Genomic DNA, 17550 nt, shown 5'->3' with positions numbered 1-17550 from the left:
GGGGAAGGGAAAGAACATTACACTATAATGAACAGGAGAGGGGTGGAGGAGGGGGACATGAACGTATAATGAATTGTGGGTGAGGAATGGAGAAATGGACTTTACATTATAATTAATTGGGTTTGGGGATAAGACATTACATAATGAATTGGGAAAGTGGGAGAGAGGGAATAACATTATAATAAATGTGGTGTAGAGGGTAAGGGAGAGGACATGAAAAGTGGGTGAAAGATGGGGAGGAGATGAAATTATAATGAAATGGGAGTGAGGCATTGGGAGAGGACATTACATTATAATGAATTAGCGGTGGAGGAGAGGACATGACATAATTATGAATTGGGGGAGTGTGAGGGAGGCTATGCCATAATCAATTGATGTAGGGGTTGGGAGAGAGAACATTTAAGTGTAATGAATTAGGGGAGTGCCAGGAGCGCAGTCATGGGTGGCTAAGGACACAGGAAAGTGACTGTCAATGAATTTGGGGTAGAATAAAATGGATAATTTATATTATTATTGGGTGGGATTCATGTACACACTTTTCAGCATATGACTTGGGGTGCGACTACAAGGGTTAATTTATCTCTTCTCACTCCATTTTCCCCTTAACCTCTGTTATAGGTTACAAAGTGAGCATAAATCACAGCCCTACACAGGCCATACACCCAGGATACCCAACACGCTCCCACCACTCATCAAACACACGGAGTGATGAGTCCCCAAAATATATATTACTGTCTGATAGTCAGAAGGCCACACACTCTATGAAAGGCTATGGTTTCTTTAAAGCATAAAAGAACCAAATTTATTAAAGTTTTGAACTGAGTGGTCCGGCACCTAAAATGTATTTCCTTATCCCCTAGCCACTTTTGTAAGTATCTTTATTACGTAATTCCCTACACTTTCCTTATTTAGCTAATCCCTATATGTGTTTTGTTACTGTATATCCTGTGATGTTTCATTTGAAACAAGTCCCAAATGTGACATCACAGGAAGCTGGGGCTGCACTCACTTCCCCACAATATCCATCACCCCTCCTGGAAAAATAAGTTATTAGGGAGCAGCTCTGCAGTTACTTATTAGTTTCTTGCATTGTCACCCCCTCTGAAGACCTCCTGGCTCCTGAGAGATGAACAATGTGGGTGAGGTTAGTGCGGCGCAGTCACACTCCTCTCTCCACCGTTGCTGTTACTTCTGTGAAAGACATCAGTAGGGTACAGTGCTAGAAGCTGTGGGACAGCGCTGATGTTAATTACTGCTTCTAGCACCACCCACTGGCAACATCTTTCATGGAAGTGTGCTGCCCCAGTGCCAGAAGCTGGCGCTGCTCGAGTCCGGACCTTCAGGGGTGGTGGCTCGAGGGTCTCCGGACCCGGGGGTCTCGCGGACACGCCGAATAAATGGGGGAACGTATATGTACGGGCTAGGCCGTAGTGAGTTTGTGACGCCACCCACGGTGCGTGGTGAGTTGGGACACCACCGCTGCAGTTATGGGGCACCCGAGGGAGATGTTGTGCAGCAAGTTGTTAACCCCTCCGTGGACAGGGATGGTGGCTCCGGGACCCGGTGGCTTGGTGCAGGGGATAGCGACCGCAGGGGTTATGGTGTACTCACTATTAGTAAAACACACAAGTCTCTGGTAAACCAAGGTGATGATGGCCGGTGCCGCAGCCGGTTGCGTTCAGGTTCCCCACCCGGCTGGTGGTCTCTATCTCTGTCCTCTGCACTGTTTTAAGTAGAAAATGATGTCCTAGTGTGAAACATAGGAATCCGCTCCCGGCTGGATGTGGCCTAAGGAGCCATGCCGACAGACGCTGGCCCGTGGGATCTATGGGCCCTGGCGGTGAACTCTTATCCCTAATCGATGGGCTGTTGTCTTCTATGAGGGACTTTGGGTGGGACAGGACCTCTAGTCCTGGCCTCAATCGGTTAATTAACCAGTCCGCTTGTTTCTAGCTTCTAGCTTCAGGGTCCGAGTACCCCCCTTTGTGCTACGGTTTCTGGGTCGGTTCCCCGTGTCGGTACCGGCGGGCCACTACCCTGTCCCGGTCCACCTCGGTTCCACCGAGACGTCTTCCCGTCTCCTGCTGATGGAGACCACCGTCTGCCACCTAGCCTGAGGCACCAGGGCTCCTACCCTGGTATCGTTCAACTTGACCTCCTGTGCTGGAGCCGCACACAGCCCCAGCACACCTCCTCTCAACTTGAACTACAGACAGAAAACTGTTTGTTTTCCCGCCGTGGGCTGTCTAGACCCCTGGGTGGGTGTGCACCAACCGCCTGGTCACGCCCACTGGTGTGTCTATCTTTCCCTAAGGGGGGTGACTAAGGTTTCAGGTCGGCTGTGTGTTGCCTAAGTGTAAGAAGATGTTATGCAGGGGCCTTAATGTGACTACCTGGGTTCTCCATGGCGTCACACTCCTCCTTGGTTGAACACAGACCATCCGCGGGCTGTCCGACCACCACCGTTTATTTAACTGGAAAGAGATGAAAAACGGGTAACAGTTTACAAGTATAATAACATTTTTACAATAAGCATATTTGTTTTCTTCCCTTACGGGAGGCATCTTACTTCAACATTACACATTTAAAACTGGGACGGGACGGGGCCGGGTCCTTCTCGCCTGTACCACCCAAAACAATCTAACCCTGATGCCACCGCTAAGCACTGGTGCGCACCCCTTGCCCAAGTCCAGGTTAGGTCCGGGTGTTGCCCAAACGGGCCGGGTAAAAAGTTCCTTACCCGGCAGTCCTTTACAGGGACACCACGTCCAGGGGACCCCTGACCCGGAGGATAGTCACCGGTCCCATTGGTGACTGGACCTCGGCCTACTCCACTGCAGGCCCTTCCTCCAATCAGCCTCTCCGGAGACTGCTGCAGGGTGAGAAGGAAGGTCCAGGATTATTTACAAGACCCATTAGTTCATGGGTTGGCTCGCAAGTTCTAAGCCATTGTCTTTTTAACTATAAACCGGGAACTGCAAGAACACAGATGGTCCCAACGGGAAATTTAAATTGAAGGTAGCCGGGATCCACTACCTTAATTTTTATAAGTGCGGGCATGCACATCCGCTTTACACTTTCTTTGGGCAGCGATCTCCCTGCGCAGCTGCTGTTGCTGCCGCTCCCAGCCTGGGGCACGGTTTCTGTGCTTTCCTTCCCGCTCAGGAGCCAGACTTCCTGGAGAACCCTCGGCGCCGGCTACGACCGGCCTCACATATTGCCGTAGGGCCCCATGCTCAACAGCCTGCGCCTCCTTTCCACGAGCACCTTGCCGCTGGTCTTCAGCCGGGACAAGGTATCTGGGAGCAGGGTGTCCTGCCTCCGTTGCGGCCGGGCGGAGCCGTCGTCATCACCGCTGCGGCCGGGCGGACTGCCAGAGCCGACGTCATCACTGGTGCAGCCAGGCTTGGGGCCGGATGGGATGTCATCAGCGATGCCGGAGCGATGGCGACGGTAAGGCCTGAGGGCCCAGTAGCTGGGTCCTCCCCCGTAGATGGTACGGGCTCCGCTGCCACGGACTGGGGCAGTGCGTCGGTTGGGGCGTTGGCTGCGGATACAGGCGACGAGGGAGACGGCGTGGCGGATGGGAGCAGGCCAGATCCCTCAGCCGGGATGGCCGGTTCCTGGGGAACATAGGGGCGTGGGTCACTGCTTACCCGCTCCCCTGAGAGCATCTCCACATCGCGCGCCCGGACAGCTGCAGCCAGGCCGTTCATCCCCAACGTCCACTTCGCCAGCATGAAGTGGACTTGGGCCTGTGTCTTCTGACACATCCTGCCGTGTTGGTATCCAGGAACGGGTTTCTGCAGAGTCCTGGCGTCCCTGCACTTCACAGCACTAGTTACATGCCGCAATTCTCGCCCGCTTCTCCCCCATGGTCTTTTTCTGGCACTCCTTTCTCCGGTCTCTTAGTTTAGTTTTTCAACTTCTGGCCTCGCTTTGCGGCCGTGTTCCCAGGGGGCGGGGCTTCGTCTTTCGCGCCCTTTGCTCGGGGAAGAAGACGCTGGACTGCAGTTTTCGCGCCTAAAAATGTCGGCAAAAATGGCGACTTCTGAAAAATTTGCAACGGATCACCGCTGGCTGTCCAATACAAGGTGCACTTCCACAAGGTAAGCGGATGGGTAAGTATCCTGTTCGTGATGCCAGGTTTCGGGGTGTGCCGCCCCCGTGCCAGCAGCTGGCGCCGCTCGAGTCCGGACCTTCAAGTGTGGTGGCTCGAGGGTCTCCAGACCCGGGAGTCTCGCGGACACGCTGAATAAATGGTGGGACGTATGTGTACGGGCTAGGCCGTAGTGAGTTCGTGACGCCACCCACGGTGCGTGGTGAGTTGCAACACCACCGCTGCAGTTATGGGGCACCCGGGGGAGATGTTGTGCAGCAAGTTGTTAACCCCTCCGTGGACAGGGATGGTGGCTCCGGGACCCGGTGGCTTGGTGCAGGGGATAGCGACCGCAGGGGTTATGGTGTACTCACTATTAGTAAAACACACAAGTCTCTGGTAAACCAAGGTGATGATGGCCGGTGCCGCAGCCGGTTGCGTTCAGGTTCCCCACCCGGCTGGTGGTCTCTACCTTTTTCCTTCACTATTTTGTGTAAAGTGGACTGTCCTAGTATGAAACTCAGGAGTCCGCTCCCGGCTGGATGTGGCCTAAGGAGCTGTGCCCGCAGAAGCTGGCCCGTGGGATCTATGGGCCCTGGCGGTGACCTCTTATCCCGAATCGGTGGGCTGTTGTCTTCTATGAGGGACTTTGGGTGGGACAGGACCTCTAGTCCTGGCCTCAATCGGTTAATTAACCAGTACGCTTGTTTCCGGTTTCTGGCTTCAGGGTCCGAGTACCCCCCTTTGTGCTACGGTTTCCGGGTCGGTTCCCCGTGTCGGTACCGGCGGGCCACTATCCTGTCCCGGTCCACCTCCGTTCCACCGAGACGTCTTCCCGTATCCTGCTGATGGAGACCACCGTCTGCCACCTAGCCAGAGGCACCAGGGCTCCTACCCTGGTACCGTTCAACTTGACCTCCTGTGCTGGAGCCGCACACAGCCCCAGCACACCTTCTCTCAACTTGAACTACAGACAGAAAACTGTTTGTTTTCCCGCCCTGGGCTGTCTAGACCCCTCGGTGGGCGTGCACCAACCTCCTGGTCATGCCCACTGGTGTGTCTGTCTTTCCCTAACGGGGGGTGACTAGGGTTTCAGGTCAGCTGTGTGTTGCCTAAGTGTGGGAAGATGTTATGCAGGGGCCTAACTGTGACTATCTGGGTTCACCAGGGCGTTACAGAATCAATGGCAGTGGAGAGAGGAGAAGTGTACTGATGCTGCACTAACCTTGCCCACAGCGTCCATCACAGGGATCCAGGATGAATCTTCAGAAGGGGCGATATGAAACACCTCAGGATGTACAGTAAAAAAAACACCTTTAGGCATTAGCTAGATAGGGGAAAATGTATGAAATTGTATAATAAAGATAAGTACAAAGTGGTTAGTGTGTAAATGTGGCACCCCTGCGGCGTCAGGCACCACAGGGTACTGCACCTTATCCGGGGTGCAGTATTCATCTCAGATACAGAGGCGGTCATCACCAGTAAACCACCACAACACCTCCAATACATAACATCGGAGCTCTTGCACTGAGACTGGGCAAGCGTAGGTGCCGCGGGTGGTCATCACGAGGTATGGGACCTCCTGCACAGTAGTCCAGCAACACGGGAGGCAGGGCACCTGCAAGGGGAAGTGAGGAGGCATCTCACACAGAATTCAGTTAGCGCCAGATCGGCATCCAGGCAGGGGGTCGAGAAGGCATCAGGAAGAGACATCAGGAAAAGAACCCAGAATAGAAAGGAGCCCGTGGTCCGGAGCTGGAGGCTCGACCTGGGTTCTTAGGAAGAAGGGGAATCCCAGGGTTCGCGGGGAGTGTAGCAAGCACCCGTGACCCGTTCCCCAGCCCAGGAGCTGGGGTGGAGGGAAGACCACTAGAAAGGACACACAGAAGGAAACACCGGCCTTGACCTTCTAACTATCTGGGATCGGCTGGAGCCCATGACAGCGGAGCACGGCACTCTAAAAGTGGTGTAATCTCAGTAAGTAAAGTCCTTTGACTGCAACCTCTGTGTCGTCCCATCAATACCGGCGCTCCCATCATCGCGCCCCTGCGCCATATGTGACTACTACTCCCAACATCCTCCCTGGGGCCTCAGCTCTGCCTGTGGAGAGCTGTACCATCTGAACTGCATTACCATCCACCCCAGAGAAGACCTCCCGCAGCGGCGGCTAACACTTGGCCGCACATGTACCACCCCGCGGCCTCGTCTGCGACCGCCGAGCCACTAGGGTCCGGGCTCGTGTGTCGGTGGCTCGAGCGCCTCCAGACCCGGGGGTCACGTCGCTCTGTAAGGGTGTAGTGGTGGTGCACGCAGGGGGGTGGTGGGGTAGTTGTGTTGTGAAGTTCGTGACGCCACCCACGGGTTGTGGTGATGGTGGACACCACCGCTGAGGGTGAAGGTACGGGGACTCCTGGGAGCGGTGTAGGGGCGCAGCTAGGTGTTGACCCCTCTGTGGGTAGGGGGATGTTGGGCCCGGGGTCCGGTTGGCGAGGGGCCGGGGTGCAAGGCGCAAAGTGGCGGTGCAGTGCGGTGCGGTGCCCGAGGGCGCGGGTGTACTCACTCTGATACAAGACACTGGAGGCGCTGGTAAACCAAATGGGGTGACGGACGGGGCCCGCAGCCGGCTGCAGTTTGTTCAGATAGGTTGGTAATGTCTGCCTTTCTCCTGCACCTGTATGTGATCTTGGCTACTGTGCCTGGGCACCGGTAGCCCGCTCCCCGGCGTATATTTGTCGTAGGAGCCCGTGTGCCCGCAGACACTTTCCCCTTGGATCTCTGGCCTCTGGCGGTGGCTCCTATCCGGATGGGTTGGGCTGTTGCCTTCAATCGGGACTTAGGTGGGAATGAACCCTGAGGTCCAGACCGCAATCAGTTGATTTGACTATGGTGATGGCTTATAGCCTAGTTCGGGGTCTGAGTACCCTGCCTGGTGCTCCGGTATACAGTTGGCTCCCCGGTTCGGTTCCGGCGGGCCACTATCCTGTCCCGGTCCCTTACGGTTCCACCGGTCGTATTCCCGGTCTCCTGCAGGCGGCCACTACCGTCTGCCTGCCTGACTGATCTGGGGTCCTAGACTCCAACCCAGGCCCCAAGCAGAACTGTGCTCCTCTCACTCCTCCCTCCTAACTCAATCTCTATCTATCTCTGCTTGCGTTTTCCTGCCTCAGACCAGCAGACTCATCGGAGGGCGTGTCTATCCACCTGACTCCGCCCACCTGGTGTGCCTGTCTGACTCTGAAGGAGGCAATCAGGTCTTTTGGTTGACTGGTGGTACCTTACTGGGGTGGGGTGTATGTGGGTCGTGTAATGACCTGTGACCCCTGGGGTGTCCAGGGCGTCACACACACCACAGGTGGCGTCACGAATACAAACTCCACACCCCATCCCACCATTTATTGACACTAATGGGGTCACGGAACCGGGCCTGGCAGCTGTGACAACCCGAATCTACACTGGCCCGGTGATGGGTAATCTCAAAAGACCCCGTGGGCGCGTCATAAAGATAGATGTAAACAACATTTTAGATGGCTGACCACCACAAGCTTTAATATAAAAGAAATACAGTGCTTACAAGAAAAGGTATAAAAAGAGAAAAATAAAGTAACAAACAATAATCAAAACAGTTATAATATAAAAATGGAGAAACAACATAAATATCTAAAGCTATTTTTTTGTTTCCTTGAGAGAGGGAGAAAGGGTATATGTCTGCCGCCCCTGCAGTGGTCAAACCTCTTGAATCCGGGGGTCTGATGTGGCTCGAGGGTCTCCGAGGGGCTCGCAGTGACTCGAATGTAAAGGGGGTATTTACAGGGGATAAGAGTTTGTGACGCCACCCGTGCTTCGCGGTAAGGGGAGAACCGCCGCTGCCGATGGGAGTACCCGGGGGAGATAGAGCGGGGCAGCCAGATGACGTTCCCTCCACGGGTAGGGGAGGCCCCGGGACTCTGGATGGTGGGGAATGCTGGTATAGGTGAGCGCAGGGCTGGTTGGAAGCAAGGGAGGACCATGTACTCACTCAGGCAGTGTTGATGATGATGCGACCGCAAAGCAGACTCTGACAACAAGGTAAACCAAGTCTTTGGGTGCCGCTGCCCTCTTGGGGAGCCCGTCCGGGTCTCCGTCCCCTGGAGTACTGCCGGGTGGTCCGGAGCATGCCTCCATGCACAAATTAGAAGTGTTCTGGGGCCAGTTGGCGTAAAGCTGTCCAGGCCACGCTCCCTACTTGTTGGTAGCGGAGCTGTGCTCTCAAGGGCTCACGCTTGGGATTTCTGTGGGCTGCGTGGCTTGCAAAGCCCTATCCCCCTCGTTGCGCTAGTGCCTCTGATCTCTGAGCTTCTTAGGGACAGTCCATAAAGTCACTATCCTCCACAGGTTAATTGCCGGGTTGCCTGAAGCTAATCCCCGACCTAGGGTCCAATACCTCGCCGTGCTTTTGGTCCCAGACTGGTTATTAGACTGACCATCCTTCAAGACCAGGTCTAGGCACCCAGCCTCAATACCCTGCAACCGGGTCTCCAACTCCTTCGGGCCCAGATCACCGTCTGCGACCCAACCTCTAACACCCAGGGAGCCACACACTCCCCTAGCTTCTCACTACTCGAGGGATACCACTCTTCTGTTCTACTTCCCTCCCACCAGTCTGCCTCACCCCTAAGTGGGCGGCCCTATTCCAGCTCAGCAGCCCACTGGTGTGTCTGACAGGGTGTGGTGTGAGGTGTGGTTGGGATTTGGATGCTGATGGAGGCAGTACCATGGGTTGGGAAGCCAGAACCATGGGGGGTTGAACCCTGCACGAAAGAATAGAAAGTGCAGTACCCTGTGACGACCTGACTAGTCCAGGGGCGTCACATATGGACCACAGCCAGCTCAGGCTGACCCACCCATTGGGAACCCCTTTCCATTGTGTAGCCCATCATTTATATGAATTGTCCTTGACTCAAGTGTATGTGCCGCTCCTGCAGCAGTCGAACTGCTCGGATCCAGGGTTGCTGTGGCTCGAGGGTCTCCAGACCCGGGTGCTTGCAGCCACTTCAAATGTAAGGGGGGGTTATTTACAAGGGACGCCACCCGTGGTTCGTGGTAAGGGGCGTACCACCGCTGCAGATGGGAGTACCCGTTGGAGATGGAGTGGGGCAGCCAGATGGTGATCCCTCCACGAGTAGGGGAGACCCCGGGACTCTGGAGATAGGTGTCGGATAACGTTGTGCAGGCTATGCGGGTAGGCAGGACGCAGGGTGTGCAGTGTACTTGTGGCGCCCCTGACCTAGTCAGGCGCCACTGAGTACTGCACTGAGTGAGTACAAACAGGTAATCCCAAAGGCTGACTAGGGTGTGAACACACACAGACACGTAGTACCCAGGACACACACACAGCTTAGAGGGGACCCCTGGGCAGACCCAGGAGGGGGCGTAGCCCTCGTGTCTCAGCTAGTGGTGGGTAGTGGGACTGGAAGCTAGAGAGTGTGCAGTGGCAGTCAGAGGAGTAGGAGTGGAGCAGTCGAGTCTGAAGTGCAAATACAAGGGAGCGGACACTGTCAGACCCTGCACCCGTAGTGGCTGCTGGCGGGGAAACGGATACCCAGTGGGGCCGCTTGAAAACCACCTAGTGAAGAGGTGGCTGAGTAAGGGGACCACCGGTAGGCCAGGCCCGCACGGGGAAACAGGTCCCTAGAGCAGGAACCCATCTACTCGGCCTGCTAAACCTGCTGGTGGGGGTGCTGGATGTACCTCACCGAACAACACAGAGTCCGCAGCATCAACAGCAACGAGGGGGCCCATAAGTAAGGAAAGGCAAGCAGCCAGCATTACTTGGTCCATGCTGTCAGCAAACGGGCCAGAAAGGGGAGAAGAGGCAGTTGCAACTTCCCTGGGTGATTCCGGAGCACTCCAAGTCGGGAGTCACCTCAAAACTAGAAGGGCTAGGAAGGCGAATCAGCAGTCACCCCTACGTCGGCCTGAAGGATACCTGGTTCCCCTCCTGGTTCATCATAGCATCGCCCAGGTTGCCTCACTCTACCACCAGAAAGTGAGTAAAAACCCTGAAAGACATTGCTGCCTGTGTGTGAGTTCTTCTGCGACTTGTGGTACTACACACTTACACCTGAGCCCTGGGGCCAGCCTCACTCTCGGGAGGCCATAACACCAGACTGCATTTACCATCAGCCCCAGTCGCTCCCCAAACTGCAGTGGCGGTCACCCACTGACCGCAAAACTGAGAGTGGCGTCATGAGTCCTATTGAAGTTAACCTGACCTACCTGTTGCCGGAAGATTTCCAGCCCGTGAAAACCCTGAGGCGACCTGCAGGTGAGGCGGCTTCACATCTGGCATCACGAACAGGATCAGGACTAGACCTGTTCAGACAGATGACCGTGTGCCCTGGTGGTCCGTTTAAAAAGTTTGAAACGCCACCATATTGCCACCGAAGAAAGCCCTCCAAGAAACAACAGCGGCCCGTGCAAGAAAAGGTAACCGCCCACGAAGAGGTGTGGCTGTGCTAGAACGCCTGGAGGATTCTGAGCCCGCGAGCAAGAGGGATAGAGGCGGATCTGTCTCTAGACGGCGGGAAGTTACCAGTCTGCAAGAAACGAAACTCAGAGAGTGCGTCGAGAACCTGGTGAACAGCGACGCAGAGAAGATGGCGTCTGGAAGCAGAGAGCCAGAGCCAGGCTCCGCTGCCTGGTGGGACTGGGAGCTCGCCCAGTTCTGCGACCGGGTGCAAGAGTGGATCCTCCAGCAGGTGATGGAAGGGCGCTCAGAGCTACGGGAGATGGCTGCAGCGGTTCGGGCCTACGAGAGGTGGACCGCGCGACACGTGCCGCGCCAGGAAGTGACCACTCAGACCCCCTTGCTGATGCCTTTGGGTGAGTCCCACGATGCCCCTACCTGCTTGGGTGTGCTGACCCCGCCAGCGTTGCTACCGGAGGCGATCCCTTCTGCGGCTCCCGCTGTGACCCCTGCTGCAACGTCCATTGCAGCCACGCCGCATCCGGCCAGACCAGACCAGGCCGCAACGCCAGTCCCGGCCAGACCAGACCAGGCCGCAACGCCGTCTGAAATTCATCTACAGGTGCAGTGACAATTTTGTCTCTGGATAACACCCATGGAGTCAAACACAGTGAATGTTGCAGGATGAAAAATTGCAAATAAGACCCTGTAGAGCTCAGTACAATGTAGTGACAATGCTCGTGGCACATACCCCATAAATTAAGTGGGTCTCCTCACTAAAACAATGGCAAACATATAGATGTTAACTTTGGTTTAATCACATTCTGGTGCTCAGAAGGGAGTGGGGGCATTTGGATTTCAAAGCACAAATTTTGGTGGATTTCTTTTGGGGTGGAGTGATAAGCTTTTTTCCAGAGCCTTAAGCCTGCTTTACACGTTGCAATTTCGCATACGATATCGTATGCGATTTGCAACGCCCCCATCGTATGTGCAGCACGTTCAATTTGTTGAACGTGCCGCACATACGATTAACCCCCGTCACACGTACTTACCCGTCCATACGACCTCGATGCGGGCGGCGAACATCCACTTCCTGGAGTGGGAGGGACGTTTGGCGTCACATCGACGTCACGCGGCAGCCGGCCAATAGAAGCTGAGGGGCGGAGCTGAGCGGGACATAAACATCCCGCCCACCTCCTTCCTTCCGCATTGTGTGCTGGGAGCCGCAGGAGACAGGTGAGATCTGTTCATCGTTCCCGGGGTGTCACACACTACGATGTGCGCTACCCCGGGTACGATGAACAATCTGACGTTCAATTCGTCAGGAATGAACGACGTGCATGCGATGAACGGTTTTTCGTTCAAACGCAATTGCACGTCGCTGTCACACGCTACAACATACCTTACGATGCCGGATGTGCGTCACTTACGACGTGACCCCGCCGACACATTGTAAGATACATTGCAGCGTGTAAAGCAGGCTTTAGTGCTAGAAGTAATGTGGAAGCCCCCTATATTTTCATTAACAGATGACAGCCCTGAATGGAGACATACTTTTTTGAGGGTTGAGTTGAATGCTATTGGTGGAGATTCTGGTACAGAACCTTATGAATCAGTTCACATTTATCCTGTGCCCTATGCTGAGCACCTACATTTGGGTTTCCATCTACATCTCCGAAATACATGATTCAGGTGAAAACTCCTTACTTTTCCATTCACAATAATGAGACAGCTGAGTTTGGCCTCTGTTTAGAAGTGTCCTTCTTTTCAAAGGTGCACAAAATGTTTGTTGACCTTAGTTTTGTGCACGCCTAAAGAGACGAATAAAAAGATGGACATCACCATACCACAGGCCAGATGAGAGTTCAAAGTGACTCCCTCCTCCTCACTACAGTGAATTTTCCATTGAGAATTTTGTCTGAATCACATTTTTCAGAGTGTTACACGTAAACCCTGATGTAAGAGTTCAGTGTAAAGCGCAGTATAAATGTGAGCAGCACAGTACTGTGATCTTTGGGAGGAGGAATGAAGAAATAAACAGCAGCTGAAGAATTGCCTTCATTTATTTATTTTTTTAAGTCATTCACCTTGCAATATAAGTGATTAGGCTGCATTATTCCTCTGGTCAGTACAATTACAGCAATAAAAAAATTATATCTTTTTTTAGGTTTGGCTGCTATCACATTAAAAAAATGCTTTTTTACAAAGTAAAGGGTTTTTGCATCACCGAATTTTGAAGGCTGAAGTTTCTTTATTTTTCTGCTCACAGTCATATAAGGGCTTGTTATTTGCGGGATGAGTTGGAGTTTTCATTGTTATCATTTTAGGCCACATAATATTTTTTGATCATTTTCTATTCCACTTTTTGTGAGGAAGAATCAAGAAGAAACAGCAATTCAGGAATTGTTTTTTGTTTTTTTTTGCGCCGTTCACCGTGTCATAAAACTAATAGTTTTATTCTACAGGTCAGTACGATTACTGCGATACCACATTTATATATTTTTTTATATTTTGCTGCTTTTACACAATAACAACATTTTTTATAGAAAAATAATAATAATTGCACTGCTGTATTCTGAGAGCTATAATCTTTTTATTTTTTCCGCTGACAAAGCTGTATGGTGGGTTGTTTTTTTGTGGGACAGGATGGCGTTTTCAGCAATACCATCTTTATTTACCGTATATATGACTTTTTAATTGCGTTTTTTTCCACATTTTGTCAGCTATTTGTTGAAAAGACAAAGTTTTTGCTATTTTTTTTTCCGGTGTTCACTAAAGGGGTTAAGTAGTGTGACCGTTTTATAGATCAGGTTGTTCCAGACTCGGTGATACCAAATATGTGTACTTTTTTTGTTTATTTATTTATTTATTTTTACATAAGTATACATATTTATTTGTATAATATTTAAAAAAAATAACTTTTTTTATATTATTACAATTTTTTTAAAAAACTTTTTTACTGAGTCCCTATATGGGACTTGAAATGTAATTATTCTGATTACTGGCATAATCCACAGCAATGGACGAGCCTCTGGCTGTCATGGCGGTCCATTGCCCGAACCCCAGGTTGCTGACAGTGGCATTTAAAAAGTTAATAGCGCCACTCACCGCTATTGGAGGCAGATGATGGCTGTGTGACACAGCCATCATCTGCCAAGAATTATGCAGGCTCAGCTCCTGAGCTCCTTTCACGCAGCCGCTTCCAACTTACACTGTACATGTATGACGGATATTGAAAAGAGATTAATGTTTTCTTATGGTTTTACAATGTGGGTGAAAAAATTATGTGTATTTTTTTTTACAAGGACCCCTGATTCTCCCCACTTTTATTAGGCAGCACACACTGTCTGACACCAACAGTGAAATTTATAGACTGACTAATTCTTGGCTTATACAATTAAATCAGATGCACTACCTAATTGTTACCACAAGAGGGCAGTAAAAATCGTGTACAAACTGCTCACCGCTTATCTACGACCTTCTCAACATGGCTGACTTCACAGCGTCGTCGCCGGCTGATTACGTCACTGCGGCAGCGCGCGGCGGGACGGCCGAAAGAAAAAGAAGCGCTGCAGTGGCGGGAGCTGCTGGAGGGTGAGGACCTGGGGGGCTTTATAGGGTTAGGGTGGTACAAATCACTCGTGGTAACACGCACTGGACTAAATGCGCCCTTCCATTGTTGTGGGAAGGCTCGTGGAAGCAAAGTGCATGGTTGTATAGACTGCACGGCATGCTGGGATTTGTAGTGCGACATCATTGTATTATCACGATATGTTTTATTGGGCCCTGGCGCTAAGATACTACAACTCCCAGCATGCCCTGGGGACCACTATAGTTGATACAGTGCATTATATACCGCGGTGTGCTCAGTAAATATGTATATACACGCACATTATATACACATAGCTGCAAAGGCTCATTAGCAATTGGTCCCTGTACTGTGCTGCTGGAGCCTAGATATACAGGGTGTACAGACAGGTAAATTGCTCCTTTTTCACCAACTGTGGCCTCCAGCATTACAAACCACCAGCCCAGTCCTGGCATGCTGAGACTTGTAGTTTCCGCTTGAATGCCTCAAGTTGAGGACCCCTGTTTTTATCATTATAAAATCCATCTTGTTTCTTGGGGTCTAATTTTTTGTTAATTTTTCTCAACTTATATTTAATTAAAGAGTTATTGCAAAAGTAATACACCTAAGGCTGGTTTCAGACGTCCGTGTTTTAGGTACGTGTGACATCCGTTTTTTAACACGGATGTCACACGTACCCATGTTACCCTATTGTGTACTCTCACACGGACCGTGTGGCCCCGCTATTTCACACGGAGACGTGCCCGTTTTTTCTCCAGCAGCACGGGTGTCACACGGACCGCACACTGATGTGATCCGTGTGACATCAGTGTGACACGTACCGGAGAAAACACGGGTTTTTAAATAAAAAGATTTTCTATAGTTACCTGTATCCAGCGAGGCTGTCTCTGGCTCTGCTGCCTCCCGCTCCTGACCCCCGCTCATTATTTTCATTGATTATTCACCGCGTTGAGCAGCTGAGAGCAGGGGCATCGTGGTGACAGCAAAAGAGACAGCATCGCCAAGGACAGCATGGCTGGGGACATCACTAGTGACAGGTGAGTATCCTGCCAGCAGTGTGTGTTCAGAGACGTCCAAGAGGTCATCGGATTGCCCAATGAACTCTGATGTTCTCCTGATGACACCCCTGCAACAACTGCGAGTGTCACGATAGTGACCTCCAAGGGTTCATAAGAGTTCATTGGGAACCCTAATGAGTCCCTGGATGTCACTGCACAAACTGCTGTATACTCACCTGTCACCGGCGATGTCCCCGGCGATGCTGTCCTCGGCGGTGCTGTACCCATCCTGTCCCCGCGATGTTCCGGCTTCCAGATCCTCAGGCAGTGAATAATCAATGAAAATAATGAGCGGGGATCAGGAGCGGGAGGCAGCAGAACCGGAGACAGCATCGCTGGATACAGATAAATATAGAACATGTTTATATTACAGTGTTTTACCTGGTACGTGTCACACGTATGATACACGTATGACCATAACCATGCGTGTGACTGGTACCTGATTAAACACGGACGTCTGAAACCAGCCTAACATAGGGAATCAGTCGCTGACAGTGATGGGGCCCCGGTGATCCCGAGGACCCGTTCTAATTCTCCTGTTCTCATTGTCTATGGAGCAGGGGGCCGGGCGCTACCTTTACTTGTAAGTGGCACCCCCAATAATATCAGAGCGCGGCATGCGGCTTTCTCCAGCAGGTCCAGAGACCATGAGTAAAGCTGAGATCAAGCACCTCTGACCCATTTTGGACCAGGATCTGCAAATCAGGTTCCCCCCATGCCCCTTAAAGGGAATCTGTCAGCAGATTTTTGTGAGCTCATCTCAGAGCAGTATGACTTAGGCAAAGAGAATCTAAAACAAACAATGTATCACTTAGATGCTGTAAAGTTTTCTGTCCATACCGGAAACCTAGTGTAAAGAAAACAGCTGGGGTCTAATATTCTCAGGCTGGGGAGGCCCGTGGCTATTTGACTCTCCCCAGCCTAAAAATAGCAGCCCAAAGCCGTCCCAGAATTTGCGCATCCATTAGATGAACCAGTCCTGGTGCTTATCCCAATTGCCCTGGAGCAGTGGTAATCGGTGTAATTATAAGGGGTTAATGACAGCTATGAGTTGTCAAAAAAAAATTCACAACTGGTCACGAAGCCCTGGATTAGTAATGGGTAGGGGTCTATGAGACCCCCCCCATTATTAATCGGGTAAGTAAAAAGAAATAAACACAGAGAAAAATCCTGTATTTAAAAAAAAAAAAGCAAAAAAAAAACGCTTTCTCCAATTTATCAACCCCCAAATCACCCCACGCAAGTCCAATGTAATCCACAGGCACGACGTCCCACGACGATCCCGGTTCTGCTACATCCAGAGGTCGCAGTGCACAGTCACAGTGGAAAACGTGCCCGATCACTGCGGCATTTGGGACACACTTAGTGTGAGAGCGGTATCGTTAGTGAGTTCACATCTGGCTGTTCCCACGGAACTCCAGCTCATTGAACTCAATTCCGGAAATCCGGTATTGAGTTCAATGGTCTTGGATTACCAGATTATTGACTTCAATGGTGCCGGATTACCTGATTAACCGGCACCATTGAACTCAATGCTGCAATGCGCACATATTCTGGAAATCAGGCATTGTGTATGGTGAACTCATCTCAGGTGAACGCAATGCCAGATCACCAGATTAGGCTATGTGCACACATTGAGTATTTGGGTGCAGATATTTCTGCACCAAATCTGCATCTCTTGGAAGAAAAAAACGCACCAAAACATAATGTATTTCTGGTGCATTTTCAGTGCCTTTTTCTGCCAGGAGATGCAGATTTGGTGCATTAATGTTTGCCACCAAATACTCAATGTGCGAGCATAGCCTATTCCAGTAATCCGGCATTGAGTTCACCTGAGGTTACAGCTGTTATACTGTGGTAACCCCAGCTGTGACCTCAGGTGAACTCAATGCTGGATTAACAGAATGTTTGCATATTCTGGTAAGCCTATTTGGAGTTCAATGGTACCGATTAATCGGGTAATCCAGCACCATTGAAGTCAATAATCCGGTAATCCAGGACCATTGAACTCAAAGGTGGATTACCGGAATTGTGTTCAATGAGCTGGAGCACCATGGGAACAGCCTGCTGTGACCTCAGGTGAACTCACTGACGTCACCACTCTCACAGATGCGGCTTCATCAGTGTGTCCCTGCGGCCTCAGTGATCGGTCACGTTTTTTAATGTGACCACTCACTGGGACCTCAGGATGTAGCAGAGCTGGGATTATCATGGGACGTCATGTCTGTGGAGTACGTCGCTCCTTCAGGAGTTTTTTGAAGGTTAATAAATTTGAGAAAAAGGGTTTTTTTGGTTTTTTTTTATAAAGTATTTTCTGTTTTGTGTTTTTATTTCTTTTTACTTAGACGATTGGTAATGG

The 17550-nt window shown here is 51.5% G+C and overlaps 1 protein-coding gene across 1 annotated transcript in view; it reads left to right on the top strand.

Annotated features, from left to right (window-relative positions):
- Positions 1 to 14073: 14073 nt before the first annotated feature.
- The window catches only part of POLD2 (DNA polymerase delta 2, accessory subunit), a 73471-nt gene continuing 69994 nt past the window's right edge, over positions 14074 to 17550 (top strand). Inside the window, exon 1 of the mRNA XM_075342956.1 lies at positions 14074 to 14138. The gene's annotated coding sequence lies outside the window, so the exon portion shown is untranslated. The remainder of the gene's footprint in view (positions 14139 to 17550) is intronic.

This window comes from Anomaloglossus baeobatrachus, chromosome 4, assembly GCF_048569485.1.
Source record: "Anomaloglossus baeobatrachus isolate aAnoBae1 chromosome 4, aAnoBae1.hap1, whole genome shotgun sequence".
Classification (NCBI taxonomy): Eukaryota; Metazoa; Chordata; class Amphibia; order Anura; family Aromobatidae; genus Anomaloglossus; species Anomaloglossus baeobatrachus.
Note: the sequence above shows the minus strand (reverse complement) of the source record. Positions and strands in the feature narration are given on the sequence as shown.